Source organism: Anser brachyrhynchus (assembly GCF_964034855.1).
Source record: "Anser brachyrhynchus genome assembly, chromosome: 1".
In the NCBI taxonomy this organism is placed as follows: domain Eukaryota; kingdom Metazoa; phylum Chordata; class Aves; order Anseriformes; family Anatidae; genus Anser; species Anser brachyrhynchus.
The window spans coordinates 5,167,405-5,182,319 of record NC_137694.1 but is presented as its reverse complement, the minus strand read 5'-3'; the positions used below and the strand labels follow the sequence as shown (position 1 = coordinate 5,182,319).

The following is a 14,915-nucleotide window of genomic DNA, read 5'->3' as shown; positions in this document are numbered from 1 at the left end:
ATCTCTAGGCTCTGCATGTTTCATAACAGTATGTCCAGAGCCAAGAAGCTATAGGTTGTAGGTATGCATGTAATGAATGGCAGACAAATTAGAATTGAAAATGAGGACCCCAAATCTCTCAGTGAAACACAGAAACTCACAGATACTTTTTAATAAATAGGTCTTTTGTAGTTATGTGTTGCCATAGAAGGAAACTACACATGTCATCAGAATTTATAAATGCAGTATTCAGAAATGGGTTGTAAGATTTTAGATAATTTTTGCATCTCAGAGGAAAAAAAATTCTTTGAAACTAACCCACAACTTAGTCTTACCCTGATATTCATATTTTATCGACGATCTCACTTGACGTACATGTTTTTGCTTGGGATTTTGACAAAGATAGTTATCATTTCTGCAGCAGGCTTTGTAGACCTTAGTGGGTTTAATCTCAGTTTGACATCTTGTGCATTGAGCACATCTTCTCTTTTTGGGTCTGAAAATCACGTGTTTCGGAAGCAAAGCTCTAAACAGTGTGGATATTTTGGGGCCAAATGAAGTTGTATTAGTGATTGATGGTTAACCTGAAGTACAGTTATTTCAACTTTTAGAGGAACATCAAGTTTTACAGGGCTGTTAAACTCTATCACATTATACAATGAAACTACTGTCATACTAGAGTATATTTAGAAGATTTCACTGCTGCACAAATATATCAAAATTATGAGGGAATGTTGGTAAAGCTTGCAATACACCAGGGAGACAATAAGTGTACTAGTTCCTCTTCAGAATTGCCAAAAATATTAGTTGGCTGTTACAGACAGGAAGAACATAAGGAGAAATCATCATACCTGCTGTACAGTGGAAAGCTCAAAAGTTGTCACAATTAAGTAAGGACAAAGTGAAAAGATGCATTGGGAGGTGAACAGTAAATAAATTTGAAAAGATGAATGACACAATACACTGTTATGAAAATTTCACACTGGTCACTGAGAGAATCTGAAGGACTCTGTGTTCCCACATGAAAAACGCTCAAGCAAAATGTTCTTCATTTCCCTGGGGACACCTCAGACATGCTTTTCAGAGGGACAACAGGCACTGGATCTCTGAGTTGGACTGTGGTCATGGTCCTGTACTCTAGACGTTAAACCATGGCTTAGAGAGGGTATAGAGTCATGTGTCGTCCCCTTCCCTACCCCTCCCTCCGTCCCTCCCCCCCAATCCAAATCACTCCCAGATAATCTAGAGACATTTTTCCTTGGTCTTTTCTTTGCAGGGTGGTATTTCATGCTGCTGGGACTTGTTAATTCCTGAGACAGATGTTGACTGCTGCTATGAGTGCAAAAACCTGCAGCCCAAAAATCGGATCCAGATTATGTGCCACCGAAGATGGGAGCAATGGAAGGTGCCAAGTGTGGGATAGACGTCTCCAAGAGTCAAGGTGTACCTCCATAATCAGGCTGAGTGCAGACCTGATTGACACTATTTGGGTGTTCAATGTATTGAATATATTTACAGTTACTCTAAACACACCAGTGGAAAATGTTGACATTTGTTTGATATAATGGAAAGTCTAATTAAAAACTAACAAATGTGAACCAAACCAAAACTGTGTCTGTTTTTGAAAGCCAAACATTCTGCCTGAAAACTGAAGAATATATATATATATTAAGAAAAAAAAATATTTAATTAATTTTTTATTTTTATTAAGGAAAGATGTGTGTTTACCTTTAAAGATACTACCTAATTGTAAGCACATCAGAATATTTTTGACAGAAAAAACATTAGCCTATTCAGCTTCCAACATGAAATATATATTAGTTCAAAGAGGCATAAATCCTAGAACCAAAAGGGACATTTACAATTAAAAAGCTTGACGTTTTTCACAGCATGTTGTCCCACCTCTCAATACTTTCATCATAATTTCTGGCTGACCTTTAGCCTGGACAGTCAATCCTCTTGATCCTTCTCTATATCAAAATCATCATGGAATGATTTGAGGTCAGGGAGGGAGCCCAGCTGGGAGGTGACAACTGCTTCCAGGGTCCCCATCTCTCCCTCCACTGTGGAATGGGACTGGGATGGGTGGTTTGCTGCATCCTGAGATGTCTTATGCTCGTTAATTCTGGCTGATTACTCTCTCATTTACTGAGTTTACCCAAACACCATGCATCTGGAGACGTATTCCCTGACCTAGTTTCAAGCTCATTGACTTCAATGTAAAGCTCATAGGAAAGACTTTTCAAAAGACAACTGCAGTTTTATTATTTCAATATATTTCTGATAAATACATATTAATGAAAGAAATATTTTTTTAATTGCTACTTGGTTTTAAAGTGGCACAGAATATTTGTGGACAGGATTATATTCTCATTTCAAAACAGCCTCCACATATCCTCACTACAACAGGATTAAAACTCCAGACATATTCTTTGTCAAGTGCAGGGGACAGCATAAATGACTATTGGTTCATATTCTTTTAGGCCTGTAAAGTTATAACTATGTAATATGAATACAGGCTCTTTAGGATAGTTCAGAGCCAAACTGGAACCCTTCCAGCCTGCACCGAAGGATTTAATGGCATAGTTTTTATTTTCTGCTTAGTGCAGTGTACCATTAATTGAAGTTAATTGTCAAGAGGAGACTGGTTTTCAAAAACTACATAGCTCTCAACTGTTCTGGTGCAGAATGGATGCCCTGAGTTTAGGATCACATTTCCCCTGTGCTCTACATTACATTTGTCTTGTCACACAATTGTGTGATTGTGTTCAGCTAAATAGTTATGCCATGCTATTACAGCATTTCAAATTGGGGACTCAAGTAACACTGCAGGGAAAGACAGAGAGAGAGGAAGAGCCAGGTTTGTACTGGGAGGAGGACTTGTCTGCTTCAACTAAACAAAACCCTGAAAGGTATCACAGGTCTGAAATATTTAATGGAGCAGCTCATTTGTTTTGCCAAAGAAGGAAACCTTGCAGAGTAGGAGAAGCAGCTTACAGCAGACTACATTAAAGGGAAGAACGAACTTGTTAGCAAAGAGGCTCAACAGACACAAAGTGTTCTGTGAGACCTGGCAGTGAGTCCTTGCTCCCAGGATGACAGGTGAACATGAGCCACTCCCTTGTGTCCTCTGCTTTTCTTTGTGCGAGGACGGGAAAAATTGCCATGTGCTCCACCTTGTTCTCCAGTTTGGACATTCAGGAGACCAGGACTGCAGAGCACTGTACTACATAGACACACAGTTGACCTACTGACCCCTACTCTGCTGCTGTGCATGAAGGAGTTACCTTAATTTTCTTTACTAGACCTACTGCAGTAATTCCCATGAGCCTCAGACAAGGTCCAGGATTCACATTGTGCCATGCACTGCAAAAATAAAGGACAAAAGCCCTTGTCACAGTCTGGAGGCCATTTGCATCTCAGGGTGTAACTTGGCCCCAAACCTAGAACTTAATTAGCATTGATGTCGATGAGCTGTGAGGGAGAATGGAATCTGGTCCATCCTTCCACAGCTGCACTGGCTTTGCAATGTGAAAAGCCAAGATGAGCCAAAAGTGATTAAGAAATTATTTTTGAAACTGGAGTCAGCACATGTAACCACAGTTAGACAACAGGGATCAGCAGATCTGCATTGTAAGGAGGTTTGAGTCTTACATTGCTGCTTTAAAAGTAAAGTTCCCCCATGAAAGTCCCTCCTGATTTTATCAGCAAATTTATCACCAGCATCAGCTGAGGCCAAGGAGTGTGACCAGCCATAGAGGAAGATCTGCCCTCTTGTCTCTTTTTCTTAGAAATCATTTATTTGGGTTTTGTAAAAACATTTTGGTTCTCATAGGCATTATTTGGATGAAAATTAGGGTAGTCACTTGATTAAAAGTAACATAAATGCACCTGTTTCCAACAAAAATGCCACATATCATGATTTCACTAAAAATATGGGTGATCCTCATTATAAATCTCACTATGTGAGCTTCATTGGTGGTCTCTGTGCTTATGCATGCACAGGTGGCTAAATCCTGGCCAGGATCAAAATGGAAATTCCAGTTGATGTTTTCAAATACTACCTGAGTGAGTGTTTTTTGTAAGTCCAACTTCTTGAACATATAGAGAAACAGTGTTTGTAAGTATGTGTATGTCTATGTATATATAATTAGCTTTCAAGGGACTCATATATAGATGCTGCACAGTCTGTAATTCATTAGCAAATAACTTCCCAAAGTTTCCAGCCCATAGATGATAGAAATAATGCTTTACCTGGTCAGGGCTATTGGGAATGGAAAGAAAGTTCTTTTACATGTTTTTGAAAGGAAGAAAAAATCAAGTTATGCTGGGTGGAATAAAAGACTTCCCTGTGCTGGTTTTGTTGTTCCCTTCACTGGACTCATGATCTCACTCTCATTACAGAAACATCTGAAATGATGTCCCAGGGTTCCCCCAAACTGATTACTGATCAAGTATGGAGAGTCTATGCAGGCTAGCAAAGGACTAAAGCACATTTGTAATCACATATCCCTCCCAAACACAGGACAATCATTCACTTCAGAAGGGTTTCAATGGCACTGGGCAAGCTGTTGGACTCGGTGGAACAGAGCTTGAAAAGTTTTCTCAGGTCATAAAACTACAGCTCTCGATCCTTTTTATGTTTATTGGATCTTGATGGTCATATTCACACAGGACGAGTCATTACCTTTACCAGGCTTGAACATGCAGGTATGTGCCCTCTTACATGAGCAGAAGCTGTGAGACCACACTGAGAGTCAGTGGAGCTGCACTCAGAACAGATTTTCTTAAAATCAATAGAAAAGAAGATTTCTGTATGGTTGTGTATGCTTGCACACATGGAAAATGACATTCTGTTATGTATGTCTGTATATGTGTCTATTTACATACAAAATGGTCAGCTCCAATATATTCACATTCTAGACATACCCACTAATATTCTGAAAACGTGGGTAAAATTGTAGCTTAAAAAATGTTCTGACCACTTTCTCCGATGATACTGAAGAGCTGCATGTAAAAAGAGAAGAACTCACCTATATAAGAATTTATTTAGCACAGCCTCATAAATCATCAGTGATTGGAAGAAGTTGAATTAATTCTGGTATGTTTTAACGAATAACAAATACAAATCTCCATCTCCTTTGGTGCCCCCCAACCAAAACAAATGGTGCCAACCAGTAGCTTTTAGTAATGTTTATAGTTGGCTATCCTTTGGGCTCTTTGGGTGATTAATCGGATATATAGAAGTAGATAAACACAGTGCTATTAGCTTGTCTTCACTGTATTCTGATATAGGCCAAGCTTTGCATAACCCAAAGGACATGAAACTCTTAAAAGTTCAGTGTTTGGGAATTTAAGTCATGGAGTAAAGTAGTAGCTCTAATGCATTTTGCCACTTGCCATGTACTTTTGTGGAAAGCATATTGATAGACTGGAAAAATCCTTAGAGGAAAAAAAAAGAAGAGGTAATACTGGGTAAAAAAAGAAGACAGGAGAGAAAAGGGTTCTTTTATAAGGTTAATAATCACAAGATTTTATTTCTCTATATAAGAGGGAAACAAAAATAGAGGTGAAATTATTCAGCAAATGTGGCAGTTCAGTTCTGAAATCCTTGCCCACTGGCTGAAACATTTATGAGTTTATAAATAATATAGGTTATGAAAATAGGAACTCTCTTGTATGTCTTTATGGATGATTCATTTAATGTTTCTAAAGAAACTGCTGTTTATTCACAGGTTATGTAGTTAATCTACACAATGTTTTTACATTTGTAACCTACCAGCCTCCTTCTCTAAAGAGCAATAATGAAAATAGAAATGTGAATAGAACCAGTTAAAATCAATAGAGCAGAATGAGGAAGAACATCAGTAAAAGTAGTTAAATAAAATAAAATAAAATAAAATAAAATAAATCCATATTTATCACATTATCTGGAAATACATATATATTTCTTTAACTATAGTTCTTTATGAAACAAAGTGGAGACATCTAGAGATTTGTGCTGATACCCAACTTTGCTGAGGTTTCCTTTCAAGCCAGTGTTGTGGCACTTTATGTGTTCAAATATGGACTGAACATCTTCCTTTTTCTTGGTGGCAGCATGATCACTCAGTGGCAAAGACCTGGACCAACACTTCAAGGAAAGGGACTGTATTCCTTACTCTAATATCTTGTGAACTTGGTGCAGACTCTCCAAACTTTGCCACCTCCACTATATTTGGTAAATTTTGTATGCATTTTCTGATTAAACTCTGAACTTTTTGACTGTCTATGTGCAGTAAAGCAACTCTTGTGGACAATTATCTCATATTGGGGCCTTTGGATATTGCTGTAATGCAAATAATACTGTAATGAAATAGGGAGAGCAAAAAAGCAATTCCTCCTCCACTGTAACTCACATCTCCCAAACTCTATATTATTGTCTGTGCCCCATATGAGCATATGATAAAGATAAGAAGGTTTAAACCAGAAAAAAGAAATAGGATGGTATCGGAACAGAAGAGAAAATAAAAAGAGTATGATGCTATAAGCTGTCAGTAAATAAATTATTTTCTAGAGCTTAATGGTGATGTTATTGGTCTAGGTCAAAGCCTGTAGTAAATTATGGGCATATTTTAGTATTTTTCTAGTTATACATTAACATTCCCCGTATGGTTAGTAGCAGGAATATAAGAAACAAACAGCTTCAAAAAGCATTGCCAAGTTTTACTGTGAATTTAATGAAGTGTGGGGAAACTGTAGAAATGGAAACACTGACTCAACAACTAACAAAATCAACAAGAGAGACAAAAATAAATAAATATCTAGATGTAGGGTTTCCGTTTGCTTCATTCTCAGAAAAGACGGAACATCCGTGCTAACACAAAATTTCTTTGAATTTTGATGTGAGCTCTTTTGTAGGGCTGATCCATAGTCCACTGGGGTAAGTGGGAACTTTTTCCGTTGTTTTCTGTAGTTTTTGGACAAAATCTTAAATGACCAGCTGCGAATTCAGGGTGAAGTATTGTTAGGGCAAGATTTGCGGCATCCAAGAGAAGAGCTGACAAAAATGGAAAGGTTGCCTGCTAAAAAAGAGTCTAGTTAGCCAAAAGAAAAAAGAAAAAAGAAAAAAATAAATAAAAGATGTATCTCGTTATGAAAAATATAATGAAAATGCTCCCTGGGTAGGTTTACAAGCAGCTCTGAAGAACAATAATTAAACCTGTACAGAATTTCCAATGAAATATATTTTTTAAAAGAAAATAAAAAGCATCTGGTATATTTCTGATATTAATGTAATATTTGAGGAAAAAATGGCTATGAATCATGGCCTGTTCTTAACTTAATGTGAATATATGACTCCCATTGGTGATAAAAGGAACTTCACGTGCATGCCAGAAGGAATTCAATGGCTATTTCAGCTCTTGTCTGAATATGAAATGGTCCCTCTGAATCCACACAACAGGAAAGAATTCATGGAAAAAAATGTGTTTCTGATATCATTAGCTCTAAAACATCTTAGTAGATTCTAAGACAATTTTTCTAAGTTCTAAGTTTCTAAGTTTTAGGATTATTTTAAATTATTGTCAATAATAACTTGATTTTGTACACTGCCTGAAATTTGATTTTTTTTTCTTTTTTTTTTTTTCTGTAAGAAAAAATATACTGGGAGAAATAATTGAAGAGTACTGTAATATCTCTTTGTGTGGGGTTCTTCAGTTTTCTTTCGCGTATCACAATTGTTAAAAATATATTTAAAGTGTCATATCATTTATTATTCCTGTTAGTGAACACAAATACAAATTTACCATTCAAAATCTTATGTTAGACTAACATTTAGAAGTAACTTTATAAACCTGCACAAGAAAACCATGATTCTATTGAGTGGATATAGAGTGAGCCCCCCAAAAATTACTTGTTCAACACAAATTTGATAGGTTCCATCACATGATTCATTACTGCAAATATTCCTAAGTGCATTTTGAACCTGACTTTCATCTCATGTGTAGCAATGCAAAAGAGGGTTAATCTCTCTAAAATCAATGGGCACATATTGAGGTGAAGATGAAACTGGATCCATCCTCTACAAAAGCACTGCCTGCCTTCCACGAATCTTCTGAGTATTACAGTCAGAAGTATATTATATTATAACTATCCCTCTACTCTCCAGTTGGACAAAACAAAACAAAAAAAAAAATACTTTTGCTTTTTTTTAAAAAAATTTTATTTCAGGTTATTTTGAATTTTCAAAATACAGTTAAAAATAAACAAATAAATAAGCTTTAGATTGCTATAGTCCCTCTAAAAAAAAGTAACTAAGAACCAATGGAGGAATTTAATTAAAACGTTCCTGAACCCCAAATACCTCTCCAATATAGTCTTGAACACCAAACATTAAATATTTGTTTTGAAATATGGCTTCTTCATTGTCTTTCTAAGAAAATAATACAAATATTTTCTAATTTGTAATTCTTTTTCCATTGCATTACTTAATAGAAGGAGAAAATGCAAGGCTTGTGAACAAGGGGAAGATGAGTGTTAACAAAATGTGTTCTACTCATTCAAGGACTGATCTAAACCAGTATCCTGTTCCCTTTTTTTTTTTTTTTTTTTTTTTCTCATACCTACCAGAAAAGTCTCTTCCCCTCAGTGTTCAGTGTCTCTGCTGGGAATTCCAAAGGATGGCAGAAATCATTTCATAAGGGAAACAACGTGGAGACTCGCTGCTCAAGAACAAGGAAAGATGATCACTTCTTAAACACAGGTAGGAAATGAAACAGGAAAGCTATCAGATCCAGACTTCCTCCATGAATAGAGGTTACCAAAACAAACACACACACACACACATAAAAAAAATAAAAAAGGAAATCATTGACATTTGGTCAATCAGGACAGAACTGACTGGAATCATTCCAGGCAGAGCCTGAGCTGCTGTGACTCAGACAAGAAGACAGGAAAGTTGTCAAGGGCCAAATGCCAGCAAAAACAAGGGAAATGTGTTACTCCACTAAGGTCAGGCAGACTTCCCACCCTCCCCATGGCTGCTCCTGTCTTTCTGGTGAAACTAGATTTAGGCAGTGGCAGAGCTCTTCAGCTGGCTACTGACAATCTGAACTTCCCCTCCTGCCTTGACTGTCCCCTTCCATCCACCCAACCTTACTTTTTTTTTCTTTTTTTTTTCAAATAAATCCCTTTACAGACATCATGTCTGCTCCCACCATGGCTGTAAAGAAGAAATCTTTCCCTCAACTCCAGGAACATAGCTATACTGGTACTTCTAAGACTCCTTAATGGCACAAGTGAGTCAAGAGGTTAGTAAGAGGCCAGCCCAAGGCAAGGATTTCACCTGAAGACATTAACACCCAGAAGGACTACTATCATCACTTCATCTGAATTCCTGCCTGGTGCTGACTATCGTGTTAAATTTAATGAGACCGCTGAATTATTCTGAACTTTCACGTTATTTTTTCACAATAGTGTTTAGTCCTGATTTTAAATTGCAAATGGCTGAAACACTACTCCACGCGATAAGTTGCAGAAATGATTAATTACTCACAATTTATTTTTTTTATAAAAGCCTTTACATACACCCTTATGTTGCTTATTGAAGGTATTTTAGAGCCTCCAATAAGCAACATAAAGCATGATGACTGAGGTCATTTCAGTGCATCTCCCTTAATCCTAAGAAATATTTCTGGTTTATTTTAAACATTTCTGTTGCAGAATCTAGGTTGTATCTCATTTTTAAATTCCTTCTCAAAGGCATCATTATTTTGAGTTGTGTGACTACAGTTTTACATAATCAACACCAGACACTGACCAATCAGTTACAGAATTCTTTACCACACGGCTTGTTTCATTGAAGTTAAAGTATTATTAATGCCTTTATAACTATATATTAGCATTGCCCTTATTTCTAATGTTTCCACACCAATTAGCATAAAGGAATTAAAAATAAACCAAGGTCTCGGAAGAAAAATGAAACAGAAATGTTAAGCAAAATGAATTTTGATGCAGCCACTTTGCAATATTGACAAATATAACTGGAACACTTTACTGAAACTGATTCAGATATGAAAATATGTACACCAGGGCTAGAAGATATAACTGTCTGATAGACAGAGGACATATTTTACCTTTTCAGTAACTTTTTACATAGTCATTAACTCTCACTTTCCTATGTATGTATTTAAGATCCTAATCCTTAAATGTGGAATACCAGCAGAGAAAGGAATCAAGCGAAATGTGTAAAGTGCTGTTCTGATTGTGTGCTATGCATGAGCATATTCATAACAAAGGTAGTGTACAAGTATGTGATAGATAGATACATAGATACACAGGCAGATAAAAAGTGGATTCTCGTTTGTGGAACTCCTCAAATAGGTGCATTATTTAGTTCTATCTACTCAGATACCTATCTTCAGAGGATAGATTAAAAAAAAAAAAAAAAAAACACACTTAGGAACTCACTTCTTTTGAGAGTTTAACTCTCAAAATTCATCCAGTGAGATGAAATTTGCTAAATGGTTTGCAATTTACTGTTGGCATCTCACAGATACATAATGACGGTTCACAAAGTTTTTTTGTATCCATATAAAATCAGTCTTAAAAGGTCAGATTTGTAAATCTTTCCACACAGCTGGCTCATGTGTGGATCGAGCAGAGACCAAAGAGAGTTTCATGACCCAGTCACTAGCTCCAGTGTTTGATCCTTAAGTAAGCGATGTGGGCATGCCTGCATAACTATTTGGATCTGCCAATATATTCTTCCTCTCTCTGGCAGTGTAGGACATTATTGTTTTTTTTTCCCCAAGTCAGAGTTCTAGGAACAAGACATTATATTACACAGATGCTGATATATCTGTCACACTTTTCAACCTCAAATCACAGAATCTCAGCTTTAGTCAAGTAGGAAACAACCTTAGGAGATATCCAGCTCAACCTGCTGCTCTCAAGGTTTCTCAGAGCCTTGCCCATTCAATTTTTGAAAATCTCAAGAAAGAAGATCCCACAGCTTCTCCAGGCTAACTGTTTTTGTGCTTAATAGCTTCTATGATAAAGATTGTAGTGATTATATTGAAATGACCCTTGTAACATGGGTATTGCATCTTGTCCCTTTGTTGTGCTTACAAGGGTCTGACTCCATCTTTCCATAATCCTCCCTTAGGCAGTTGAAAATGTCTACCTATCCTTCTCTTCTAAAGTCCAGTTCACGTATCCTTTTCCTCTCCTTCCTCAACTGCTGTGCAAGAACCCACATGTAAAGATACATGACAGAAATGTATAGCTAACAAAACACATCACATTACATAGGCTTGTCTGGCCATGTGCTAAGTAGCCATGTGGTGCACCTGGTTGTGTGGTACAGCAGGAAAGGATATCTATCATGCTGCACCTGGGGAGTGTCCTTTCTAATGGGGATTTTTCCAGTGCAGGATCCCACTATGTGCTGTTGCACACAGTCTTGCAGCCAAGTGCCAAGAAAAGCTCATTATCTGGCTGAAAATTAGGCTGAAAGCTGTCTATTGGAGAGGGGAAATATCACTTATACACAAATGTCAGGTAGGTAAACTGAGTCTGTAAGACTGGACAGGTTCCCTTTAGAAGCATATTACTTAGTGTAAATCAGCATAATTTCTACACTAATCCTCTTCTCCACCAGATGACCTGTCCCATGCTGGCATAGACATCAACCTTTCATGTTATTCTCTTTAAAACAAGTGAATAAATCACGGTTAGTGTGAAGTTATTCAGAAATGTTCAAAGAAATAGAAATAGTCCTGGTTCTCCAAAGTCACTGGTAGCACACTGACAGCTAGTTAACTAATCCTTTTTCTTCATTCCTCCTGACCAGGTCATGATAAAATAAAATATGCAAACAAACAAAATAACTCGCCCCTAAATGCAACTCTTGTAACTATAGGGAAAACATGAGATGCCAGAGTGTGCAGGCACAGACATGCAAAAGGCACCTAAGTCAAGTCTGAGCTGATCACTTTGGGTTTCCTCTAATCTCAACAGAGGGAGAAAAGAAAAGAAAAGTAAGAATTGAGTGATTCAACTCTTTGAAAAATAAGCATCTCAGATGGGCCAGATAATTTCTTTTCTGAGAGTGCCTCCTCCTTTCCACTCTGAGAGCCTGAAGTGAGTAAAACAAGTAGAGAGACTATGTTTTGGATATTTGAAGTATTTGTGAGATTCTCCCCATGTGAAAACATTATCTGCATCATGGGGAAATTCAAGAATTCTTGAGTCAAAAGATTTGATTTCTGTGCATCATCGGAGACACAGCTTTGACTGTGACTGATTGGATCGATCAAAAGGCTGACAGAAGCTTCTCCCAAACCTGTTTGCTATTTGCTGCATGTCTCTTTTAAGCCGCAGTTTATCTCTAGGTAAACTCCCATACTTTTCAAAAGAAGCCCATCTGTTTCAACTTTAGTGAGAAATAAACGTACCCACAAAAAAGGAATAAAATTGCAATTAAAATAGAGTTTGAAGCAAAATCAGAACAAAATAATTTTTTATACCTAAACACAAGTTTTCATCAACTTCCTGAAAACCTGCCTTTTCTTCCTGCAGCTGAAACAGAAAGACACTTTAAAAAACAGCTGTTGCCCAAATACGGTAGTTCTGGCCGGGCGTCAAGGTGGGCTTTGAATGTTTCAAAAAACTCCTGAAACTTAAAGGCTTGAATTCCTGAGCCATTTGAGGTTCATCACTCACTTAACCTCTGAGAATTCGTTCTGTCCTAATCACCAGTCCTTGGATTTACAAGTCGAGGATCTCCCTGAAAGACATCCTTAGATCATAGCTCAGAAGAGAGCTAAAACTACTCAAAAAGAGCCCTGTCACCCACTGCTAAGCTCAGAACTTTGCAAAGCAAGCTTATAAATCAAGAGATGACAGTACATTTTTTCACAGCGTATAAACTCCAGCATGAGCACGAGCCTAGTTTATTTTACGGGCATGATGATAGCAGCGAAGAATTCTGCAGAGTGATATGGATAACACGGTGGCACACCTGTAAACTCCAGGACTGAACGAGAACTGTTTGCACTTCATCATTCCAGGAAGAAAAAATACCAAGTAGTCCTGCCATAACACACCCTAAATGGAGCTTTGCTGTACCAAAGGGGGGGAAAAAAAAAAGAAAAAAAAATGTAAAAAAAAAAGTAAAAAGAAAAGTAAAAAAAAAAAAAGTAAAAAAAAAGTAAAAAAAAGAAAAAAAAAGGAAAAAAAGTATAACTTTGTCAATCTTATTCTCAGTGATTATGTACCCCTTGGTATGTGGAAGTTTTATAGAGAAATTACATCCATTGTGACTTTTTAATTACAGTACTAGGTGGTCACAGACAGAGCAACTTTGCCAACTCCATTGATTTTTAAGGCTAGCCTGAACAGGATATAGATTTTCAATGGACTTGTAACTTTTCAATATGTACAAAAAGTGCAGTCTGATCAGAAGACGGACATTGATAAGTGATGTTCATGGTAAGAATGGATCATATGCTGATCTCTACTGCTATTTCAATGTAACTGATCATAATCACCCTGGAAAAAAAAAGTGTAATTAGTAATTAAGTAAATGTCCTACATACTGAAGAAAAAAAAAAAAAATATATATATATATTTTAAAACTTGACTAGGTAAGCAATGAAAATCAAACTTACTAACTACCAAGTATATATGGATTGTTCTTATAGCCCATAACTATTTATTTTTTGAACCATCCATTTTACAGCAAATATTCAGTCATGAACATTTATGTAACATAAAAGTTGAACTTAAAAAAAAAAAAAAAGCTCTATATTGCATTTTCTCTAGAGATGAAAATCTGAGAAAGAAACAGCCTTGTTCACAGACCATGTTGGATCTTTACCACACCACTATTTGTGAGGATAATGTGAAATCCTCAGCCATTCTACATAGTATATATACTTTATTATAAGTCTATGTGTAGAGACTGTGATATGTGTTTCCTGCATAATGGACTAGTTTGTTATAAAATGTAAAAAACAATAAAATATAATTCTCTTTGGGGAAGAGGAGAGATGTCAAAGCAAAATTAAATTTCATGTTAAAAAAAACATCCAAATGAAAATGTTTTTTAAAAAAATCTCAGAATGTACAATGCTTTCCACTCATTCTGATATGATATATCTTAGACTTACTTCAAGCATGATAGTGTTGTGGTTTTTTTTTTTATGCGCTGTCTTTAATAACTATGCAGAAAAATTATAGAAATATAAATACTAGACACTTTTTTTTTTTAACTGAATGAACAATCTGGCAAAGTGTAGGTGGCACCGTTAAACATTTTGGCACAAATGACTGCTTTTTTCACTGAAAAAATAATTTTGCCAAAAAATTAACACTATTCTACCCAACATTCTAAGATGTTCATAAAAAGAAAGATAGAATAAAAATGTCACAATTTTGAGAAACTTCAAACAACATTTAGAAAATATTCTTTTCTCAATATGCTTGTTATAAAAAAAAAAAAAAAAAAAACACTTTAAATCAGTGAAATTAGAATCAACCTCCCATTAGTTTCCTACTGGTTTCCTACTCTGTCATTTGCATATTCAAGATTGATCTCAAATCCAACCCAAACTGTCCTATAGAGGTGATTTTTTTTTCTGTTTTTTGAAAAAGAGAAAATCTTTTCAAGGAATAGAAAATCGCAAAATGTATAAATGAAGTTTGCTTCTTTAAGACAGCAGAGAGTAGAAGGGAACCTTTAATTGATGCAGTGGACAAGACTCATTTATGCTAGGATTACTGAGCACTGTTCTGTATAACACAATGGGGATATTAAATAAGGGTGAGTGTAATTAATACATAGCACTAGTAAGAGTCAATTTTCATTCTTTTCTTGAAGCTGACTGGCATTATCATTATTTTATTTTTTAATTTCCTGGTGATATCACCTTCTTTACTAGCCTTCTCATGTA

General features: G+C 36.2%; 1 long non-coding RNA gene across 1 annotated transcript; it reads left to right on the top strand.

Annotated features, from left to right (window-relative positions):
* The first annotated feature begins 6,475 nt into the window (after positions 1–6,475).
* Positions 6,476–14,652, top strand: LOC308188358. Its single transcript, XR_013945444.1, has 3 exons — positions 6,476–6,901; positions 8,590–9,269; positions 12,541–14,652. It is a non-coding gene; the product is annotated as an uncharacterized lncRNA (long non-coding RNA).
* The last annotated feature ends 263 nt before the right edge of the window (positions 14,653–14,915 follow it).